We start from the raw sequence: 10,399 nt of genomic DNA, 5'->3' as shown, positions 1-10,399 counted from the left end.
AGAGAAAAAACAGCAAACATATCCTACACCCAGGGGAAGAAGGGAGTTAATAAAGATTGGAGCAGAACTCAACGAAATCGAGACCAGAAGAACTGTGGAACAGATCAACAGAACCAGGAGTTGGTTCTTTGAAAGAATTAATAAGATAGATAAACCATTAGCCAGCCTTATTAAAAAGAAGAGAGAGAAGACTCAAATTAATAAAATCATGAATGAGAAAGGAGAGATCACTACCAACACCAAGGAAATACAAACGATTTTAAGAACATATTATGAACAGCTATACGCCAATAAATTAGGCAATCTAGAAGAAATGGACGCATTCCTGGAAAGCCACAAACTACCAAAACTGGAACAGGAAGAAATAGAAAACCTTAACAGGCCAATAACCAGGGAGGAAATTGAAGCAGTCATCAAAAACCTCCCAAGACACAAGAGTCCAGGGCCAGATGGCTTCCCAGGGGAATTTTATCAAACGTTTAAAGAAGAAACCATACCTATCCTAAAGCTGTTTGGAAAGATAGAAAGAGATGGAGTACTTCCAAATTCGTTCTATGAGGCCAGCATCACCTTAATTCCAAAACCAGACAAAGACCCCACCAAAAAGGAGAATTACAGACCAATATCCCTGATGAACATGGATGCAAAAATTCTCAACAAGATACTGGCCAATAGGATCCAACAGTACATTAAGAAAATTATTCACTGTGACCAAGTAGGATTTATCCCCGGGATGCAAGGCTGGTTCAACACCCGTAAAACAATCAATGTGATTCATCATATCAGCAAGAGAAAAACCAAGAACCATATGATCCTCTCATTAGATACAGAGAAAACATTTGACAAAATACAGCATCCATTTCTGATCAAAACTCTTCAGAGTGTAGGGATAGAGGGAACATTCCTCAACATCTTAAAAGCCATCTACGAAAAGCCCACAGCAAATATCATTCTCAATGGGGAAGCACTGGATCAGGAACAAGACAGGGATGTCCGCTCTCACCACTGCTATTCAACATAGTACTGGAAGTCCTAGCCTCAGCAATCAGACAACAAAAAGACATTAAAGGCATTCAAATTGGCAAAGAAGAAGTCAAACTCTCCCTCTTCGCCGATGACATGATACTCTACATAGAAAACCCAAAAGTCTCCACCCCAAGATTGCTAGAACTCATACAGCAATTCGGTAGCATGGCAGGATACAAAATCAATGCCCAGAAATCAGTGGCATTTCTATACACTGACAATGAGACTGAAGAAAGAGAAATTAAGGAGTCAATCCCATTTATAATTGCACCCAAAAGCATAAGATACCTAGGAATAAACCTAACCAAAGATGTAAAGGATCTATATCCTCAAAACTATAGAACACTTCTGAAAGAAATTGAGGGAGACACAAAGAGATGGAAAAATATTCCATGCTCATGGATTGGCAGAATTAACATTGTAAAAATGTCAATGTTACCCAGGGCAATATACACGTTTAATGCAATCCCTATCAAAATACCATGGACTTTCTTCAGAGAGTTAGACCAAATTATTTTAAGATTTGTGTGGAATCAGAAAAGACCCCGAATAGCCAGGGGAATTTTAAAAAAGAAAACCATATCTGGGGGCATCACAATGCCAGATTTCAGGTTGTACTACAAAGCTGTGGTCATCAAGACAGTGTGGTACTGGCACAAAAACAGACACATAGATCAGTGGATCAGAATAGAGAACCCAGAAGTGGACCCTCAACTTTATGGTCAACTAATATTCAATAAAGGAGGAAAGACTATCCATTGGAAGAAAGACAGTCTCTTCAATAAATGGTGCTGGGAAAATTGGACATCCACATGCAGAAGAATGAAACTAGACCACTCTCTTTCACCATACACAAAGATAAACTCAAAATGGATGAAAGATCTAAATGTGAGACAAGATTCCATCAAAATCCTAGAGGAGAACACAGGCAACACCCTTTTTGAACTCAGCCACAGTAACTTCTTGCAAGATACATCCACGAAGGCAAAAGAAACAAAAGCAAAAATGAACTATTGGGACTTCATCAAGATAAGAAGCTTTTGCACAGCAAAGGATACAGTCAACAAAACTAAAAGACAACCTACAGAATGGGAGAAGATATTTGCAAATGACGTATCAGATAAAGGGCTAGTTTCCAAGATCTATAAAGAACTTATTAAACTCAACACCAAAGAAACAAACAATCCAATCATGAAATGGGCAAAAGACATGAACAGAAATCTCACAGAGGAAGACATAGACATGGCCAACATGCACATGAGAAAATGCTCTGCATCACTTGCCATCAGGGAAATACAAATCAAAACCACAATGAGATACCACCTCACACCAGTGAGAATGGGGAAAATTAACAAGGCAGGAAACCACAAATGTTGGAGGCGATGCGGAGAAAAGGGAACCCTCTTGCACTGTTGGTGGGAATGTGAACTGGTGCAGCCCCTCTGGAAAACTGTGTGGAGGTTCCTCAAAGAGTTAAAAATAGATCTGCCCTACGACCCAGCAATTGCACTGTTGGGGATTTACCCCAAAGATACAGATGCAATGAAATGCCGGGACACCTGCACCCTGATGTTTATAGCAGCAATGGCCACAATAGCCAAACTGTGGAAGGAGCCTCGGTGTCCATCGAAAGATGAGTGGATAAAGAAGATGTGGTTTATGTATACAATGGAATATTACTCAGCTATTAGAAATGACACATACCCACCATTTGCTTCAAGGTGGATGGAACTGGAGGGTATTATGCTGAGTGAAGTAAGTCAATCGGAGAAGGACAAACAGTGTATGTTCTCATTAATTTGGGGAATATAAATAATAGTGAAAGGGAATATAAGGGAAGGGAGAAGAAATGTGTGGGAAATATCAGAAAGGGAGACAGAACGTAAAGACTGCTAACTCTGGGAAACGAACTAGGGGTGGTAGAAGGGGAGGAGGGTGGGGGGTGGGAGTGAATGGGTGACGGGCACTGGGGGTGGGGGTTAATCTGTATGTTAGTAAATTGAACACCAATAAAAATAAATTTAACAAAAAAGAGAAAAAAAAAGAAAGTGACAGATGCAAAAGATATTTTGCAAAAGCTGAGCAAAACAAATTACAGATTTTTAAAATGCTTCAAAATAGCATTTGCAAAGTATCTTACTTTTAAAAATTCTAATTATTGGAAAAATTAGTACAATAAATATCTATATTCTCATCACACATTCTCTGGTTATTGTTAATAATTATTGCTATGTTATTAACAATAATAATAATCATTACTGCCATTCTTGCTTTCTTTTTTCAGATAAAGGAATTCTTCTATACAGACACATTATAATGATCACACACAAGATATTTAACAAAGATAGCATAATATTATCTAATATATAACCTATATTCAAACAATGTCCTTTATAGCTATTTTTTTCAATATGCAATAAATGGTCCAGCATTGCATTTAGTTTATTATGTCTTTTTAATCTTCTTTAATTTAGAATATTTCCCCTTCCTCTTGTTCTTTTATGATATTGACCTTTTGAAGAATTTAGACCACTGGCTTTGAAGAATCCCTGATGATTTGGATTTTTCTGAATGCTTCTTCATGATTAGATTCAAGTTTGCAGTTTTGGGCTGATATAGGTGTAGGTGGTCTGCATCCCAGTCAGAGAACATCAGAAGGCAATGAGATTGGTTTGTCCCATTATCACTCTTAGGTTTGATTTTTTGGTTAACTTGGTGTCTGCCAGACTTCTTCGTCACAAAGGCACCTTTTCCCTTACCTATTGGATGGTACTTTGAGATTATTTGAATATTTTGGTCTCTAAAATCATTTACTTAATATGTTAGCATCCATTGATTATCTTTGCTTGAAGCAATTATTACATTAGTAGTTGAAATTCTCCATTTGCTAGCTGTCATTCTTCTCTAAAAAAGAATGCCAATTTTTGTTTTTTAATATTGTTTTGGACACAGGGATTTTTAAGAAGTATTAAATTTAATATGTTAAAATCTATTACTATCATTATTACATACAGTGTAATGTACAGATCTTAAATACACAGATGAATTTTGACAAGCATATACACTCCTATAACTCACTCCTCTGTATAGAACAGTTCCATCACCACAGAAAGTTTTCCCTTTCTATTTAGTGTCCTTTTCTAGTTAATGCCTATAATCACCCTAAGCATCACTTTTCCTTATTCTTTAAATACTCAAATTATTCCAAATTTGGCTAAGGAGAACCTCTTTAAGCTGGCTTTTTTTTTTTTTTTTTTTTAAATCATACTCCCATGTGTTTGAGTATGTCCTTGCTTCAGTAACTGATGTTTTGATCAGGTATTTCTTCAAGATGCTCCTATTCTTTTTGTGTCAGATGGTATTTAGAAACCAAGATGTGGTTGCTGGATGCATTAGTTTCCTAGGGCTGCTATAGCAAAGCACCACAATTAGGTAGCTTAAAACAACAGAAGTTTATTGTCTCACTGTTCTGGAGGTTAGAAGTCTAAGATCAGTGTTGGCAAAGTCATGCTTTCTCTGGAAGTTCTGAGAGAGAATCCTTCCCTGCCTTTTCCTAGCCTCTGGCAGTTTCCAGCAGTCCTTGGTATTCCTCGGCTTGTGGCTACCTCACTTCACTATCTGCATGTATCTTTATCTGTCTTTCCCCTGTGTATCTTCATGGCTATTTCTCTCTTTAGGACTCATCCTAATCCAGTATGCTCTCATCTTAACTTGATTACATCTGCAAGGACCCACTTTCCAAATTAGGTCACATTCACAAGTGTTAGGGTTAGGACTTCAACATATCTTTGCGGGGAACACAATTCAACTTACTATACTGGGTATACGTGTTGAAACAAAGATGTCATTATTTTTCTGGACCATTTTAGTGAGCACACCAAGGCTAAAATATGCATCTATATATCAAACATAATCGTTCATTTATACTGATATACTGAATTCCAATTCCATTGAATCCTGGCTGATAGGATTTGCCGCCTCCTACAATAAAAATAAAATAGTATCAGAATTCAATATAACACGACAAAAAACAAGATTAAAATTAAAATTCAAGATTTTTTGCAGATCCTTTTGTCCTTAGAATATATTTCACTGAGGTTCTTCAGCCAAGTATTGTGTTCAAAAGGTACTTGAATTACTTCTTTTTTCCATATGGTTATATTATCGCTTTGATATGCAATTAGAGCTGTTTGTTGTTGGGGGTGTTTTTGTTTTGGTATTCAATGTTAGATATCTTTCCTGATTTAGTTTCTGTTTTGAATATGTAAATCATTAGCTTCTTGGTGATTTAGCTTAGTCTTTTAATATGTGAAAAGTATATTTAGAGAATTCTCTCTCCCTTCTCTAATCCTTTGTATGCCAACTCACCACCCTCTCAACCTCCCAGCCCCCCATCTTAGATATAATCAATTTCCTAGTTTACCTTCTTGTGTTTTGTTTTGTAAACACAAATACATATATATATATACACACACACACACATACACATACGTATCTTTCCTTATATCTCCTTATTCTTACACAAAAGCAAGTGTATTCAAAAGCCTGTGCATCTTGCTATTTTGTTCAGTTTACATCAGTCACTCAATATCTGTTCATAGATATCCTCCTCACTTGTTATCATTGTACAGTCCTCCATCATGTGCTTATATTATCAATTATTTAATCATATTTCTGCTGATGAGCATTTAGATAATTTCTAAATATTTTTCTTGCAAATAATGCAGCTAAGAAAAACCTTGCGATCGTTTTCATTTTGTAATTGTTGAAGGATTATCTTCAGGGTAAACTTTGAAAATGAGATTGCTGAGTCACAGGGCAAACGTATTGGTAGCTGTATTTGATATTACCTTATTTCTTTCCATAGGAGTGGTGCCATTTTTTCATTCCCACTGTTGTGTCTGAAAGTAACTTTTCCCCTACTGCTTTATAACAGAGAGGCTGCCAAACTTTTGAAATTTTTGCTGATTTCTTGGTTGAGAATATAGCTTTGTTTTAATTTATATTTCTTCATTCTGAGTGAAATTGAACATCTATTAATGTATTTAAAGGACATTATATATATTTTTTGGTGAACTGTTTATAGCTTTTTACAATTTTTCTATCTGATTTGTTTCAAAAATTTATTCTAAGTATTAATACATTAGGGATATCAGTCCTTTTACTGTTACACATGTTGTACTTTTTGTCTCCCAATTTACCATTTGTCTTTAAATTGTACTGATGTTTTTTTTGTCATATAAAAGATTTTTTTAATGTAATCGATCAGTTAATTGTTTTTACTATTGCTGGATCTCTAATTATAGTTAAAAGCCTTTTCTCATATCTAGTATCCGTGTGGTTCCATCTTTACATTAAGATCTTTTGTGCATTTGGAGTTATTCTGCTAATGATAGGAAGAATGAAGCCACTTTTATCATTTTTTCAAAGGTGCTTCAATTCTAATTCCATTTGTTAGAAAGTCCATTTTTTTCGTTGATTTGAGATATCAGCTGTCTAATACACTAACTTCTGTATATACTTGCTATCTGTCTACTTCCTATTCCAGACTACTAGGCCTGAATTTTTTTGTCTGATTTTGGAATCCTAACCTTTCTTATTGTTTCCATTTGCCTGATATAACTTGCCCGTCAATTTATTTTTAGAATCACTTTATTTTTTTGACATGTCTTTTGTATTCACTTCATTTTAGATATGTCTTTTGTATTTACCATAAAATTGGGTTTTGCTCTTTGAACTAACTTGGAAATTTCCTTATTTTAATAGATAAATTAGTATATTTATATTTATTAATGTGACAAATATGACTAATGTCATACCTTTGTGTTATATTTACCATAAGTATTGTTGTATTTACTACTCTGTTTTCTACTATCTGTTCTTTGCTGTTTTTCTTTTTTGTAGTTCTTTCAGGATTTAAGAATTTATATGGTTGTTCTAGTATTTGATACATTTTATAACACCCACAATCCCCTTTTCTCCTACTTAGGCATTTGCTATTTGGTTGTCAAGTTTAAATGTGAACCTTTGACCCCTCTCTACTACCTATGAGTTTATTCTAGTTTCTTGTCTCTCTCTCACTTCCCCACTCAACTTCGCTTTACATTTACCTTATAGGACGTTTAACATTTGCATTATGGTCTTACACCCTCAGCCCACAGTGGTTTTAGTCTAAAGCAACAGTTAAACATATTCAGTACTTGCTCTAACTCCTTTCTTGATGTTCCTAGATATCTCCTGGTTAAGTCTGACTTTTAAAATTGTTCAGAAAGGGTTTCTGAGTACAGATTTCCTACTGTTCTTGCATGTTTACATCTCTTCCTCTAGCCCAGCTATTTGATGGACAAATTGATTAGATATAAATCCTTTGTTCACACTCTTTTCTTGAGTTTTTTGAAAGTACTGTTCCATTGTTGGGAGAAGTTGAAAGTCTGACTTCAAGTCTTTGCTTAAAACATGAAGGCTAGAGGAAAGTTTTAAGTGTGATCTCATATGTAAGCATTCCAGTCAATTTTCCTGGGTAAATGGTGGGGCATTTCAATATGCAGATTCTGGGCTTCCTTCATTTCTACAAAGTTTTCATGGATCATAGCTTTGAATATTATTTCTGTTCTATTCTTTTTCTTCTCAGAGACTCCCAATTATGTATGTTGGATTATCTTTTCTATCTTCAATATTAATCACTTTTTCTCTGATTTGTTTTTTAAACACCTTTACATCATTTTTGTTTTCTTGATTGTATCTTTCTTTAATGTTTGTTATTATATTTTCAGTTAACTATATTCTCTTTTGGGCACTTTGCAATTTAGTTGTCACTTCTAAGATGATTTTGCCTTTTTTTCAGCTTGTTTCCTAAGTTTGGTCAACTCCTATTTCATATATTTCTGTTTTTTGTCCTGTTTCAAATTTTTGAGTTTTTAATTTAAATTGTTTTCATATGTGACAATATCCATTTAAGGATATTTAATCCAGGTTGGGGTGTGGTGGTACAGTTTTGTTCTGCTTCATGGTTGGATTTGGGGGAGAATTTTAACCGACTGAACTATTTAAAAATTTCTGACTTTTTATGGTAACTTTTTTTTGCTTAAAATATTTATTTTCCCAGGCTAGCAGTAACAGTTGTATGTAGACAGTAATAGAGGAGGCTTACCAGAATTCTTTTATTTCAAAAGTTCCATCTTATTAAGATATGAAATGCAAGTTCTCTACTGCATGGTGCCTGAGACAGGAGAGGTGTTGGGGTGCCTTCTGAGTTGTTGATTCTCTTTTGCAGGGCCATTAATTTCCACTTCCTAGTCCTTCTTTCCCTTTGCTACTAACTCTCAAATGATGGTTCTTTGTAGTCTTCTTTCTCTCCCTAGGGAGTAGCCCCTACTCAAGACCTTCGCCTTTGGCCTCTTGCACTTTCAAGTCTTTTCCAATTGATTCCCCAGTGGCCAGCACTTGGATCCACCAAGTCTATGACAGAGTCTCATCATTTCCCCACTCTAGATGCTCCTTTGTCTTTTTGATCCTTGTGCTCCCTCCCTTCCCCACCCAATATTCTCTCTCTTCTTTGGCATGCATTCTCCAGATGACTTGGCTGGTTAGGTTTATTTCCTAACATGTGCACAATTTTAACTTCATAGTATTCTTGGCTCCCTATTTGTCTTGGATTATGAGTGGTTTTGTTTACTCTTGTGTTGATTTTTTTTTTTTGAGGATCTATGCATTGATTTGGATTTATTATCCTACTGGAACTTGGAGTCCTCATAGGCTTTTAAATTTGAAATAAGTGTTAGAGGTTATTTAGTTCAAACTTCTGTGTTTACAAATGTGAGACTTAGTCCGAATGACAACAAACTGTTTGCCCTAGGTTATACAGGAACAGACTCAAGATTTCTACTATATTAACCTTTGTATCCTTTAACACAAAATGCTCTTTCAAAGCATAGGTAGATCATACTATGAGGAGAAATCCCCAAAGTCAGAAGTCTCAGTGGTTCCCACCACTTATTTGTATCCCGAGAGGCTATAGAGACTGGTGGTTGTTCTCTTGAGTTGCTTGAAATTCTAAAGAAGTCCAAGGAAACAAATTCCTAGAGGAATTTGTTCCATCTTTATTTATTTGTTTGTTTATCTTTTTTTTAATCTCTGGTTGTGTAGGTAGGAATAGTAGAGACTTAGGGGTCTGACCTAAGCTAGGATTTTGTTTGCATTAAGAAGTTGAGAGAGAAGAAGAAATAAGAACATAGAATTTTCTCTTCTTTTTTCCCCCAGAATCCTTAGGGATTGTTTTACCACCAATTTTTCATTTGCTTCTTATTTCTCTAGTAAAGAAACCCTAGGGAAAGAGCCATAGAGTCAAGGCCCAAAGCACCAGCTAAGTCTCACTCATTTAGTCAAACAACATAAATGGCAAACCTGCATACAATGTGCTAGATACTCTGCTGGACATTGGGGGTAAAAGTGAGAAATAAAGAAAAATCATTTTCCACAGAGTTAATTGTTTAATGGAATGAGCTTGCAAACATTATAAAACCAGTGTGTAGCAAGTGCTATAAGATGTAAAGACAACTAACAGTGGGAACACAGAGGCAGAACCCTTGTTTGCAGGCAGTCTGGGTGGCTCAGTGGTTTAGCGCTGCCTTCAGCCCAGGGCCTGATCCTGGAGACCTAGGATCGAGTCCCATGTCGGGCTCCCTGCATGTAGCCTGCTTCTCCCTCTGCCTGTGTCTCTGCCTCTCTCTCTCTCTCTCTCTCTCTCTCTCTCTCTGTCTCTCATGAATAAATAAATAAAATCTTTTTTTTTTTTTTTTAAAGAACACTTGTTTGCTATGAAGTGGAATTTGAGTTGAGTTTTAAAGAATGAATAGGAGTTTGTTAGACTGAAAATACAGGAAAGGGTATTTCATATTTAGTGAACTGGAAGGAAATGAGGAATGGTTGGAAGATTAGGCTTGGCAATGTACCAGAGGCTAGATCCTAAAAGTCCCAGTATATCTCAACCTTTAATTTGAAGGTTATAGGAAATGGTAAAGTAACCTACTAAGTAGGCTAGTAACAGGATGAATTTTGTGTTTTAGAATGCAGCGTGGATTGGAAGGGGCATGCCTGGAAGCAGGGAGATGAATGAGGCGGCTACTGTCATATAGCTGAAAGACAGTGAAGGCCTATACCTTAATGATTTCCTACTCTCCATCTTCACTCTTATGTACAACCACTGTCTGCTAGATGCCAACCAGACAATCTTGATTCAACTTGTCCAAACCAAAACTCATCATTTTCTCCTTTCTTCCTTAACATACATTCTCTCTTTAAGCTGTTGAGATTAGTCACTCAAACCAGCTACCAAGAGTCTTCTTTTCCTTCACTCCATATATCTAGCAGTCCC

Source organism: Canis lupus, chromosome 5 (genome assembly GCF_003254725.2).
Source record: "Canis lupus dingo isolate Sandy chromosome 5, ASM325472v2, whole genome shotgun sequence".
Lineage (NCBI taxonomy): Eukaryota > Metazoa > Chordata > Mammalia > Carnivora > Canidae > Canis > Canis lupus.
This window is presented reverse-complemented; position numbering follows the sequence as displayed.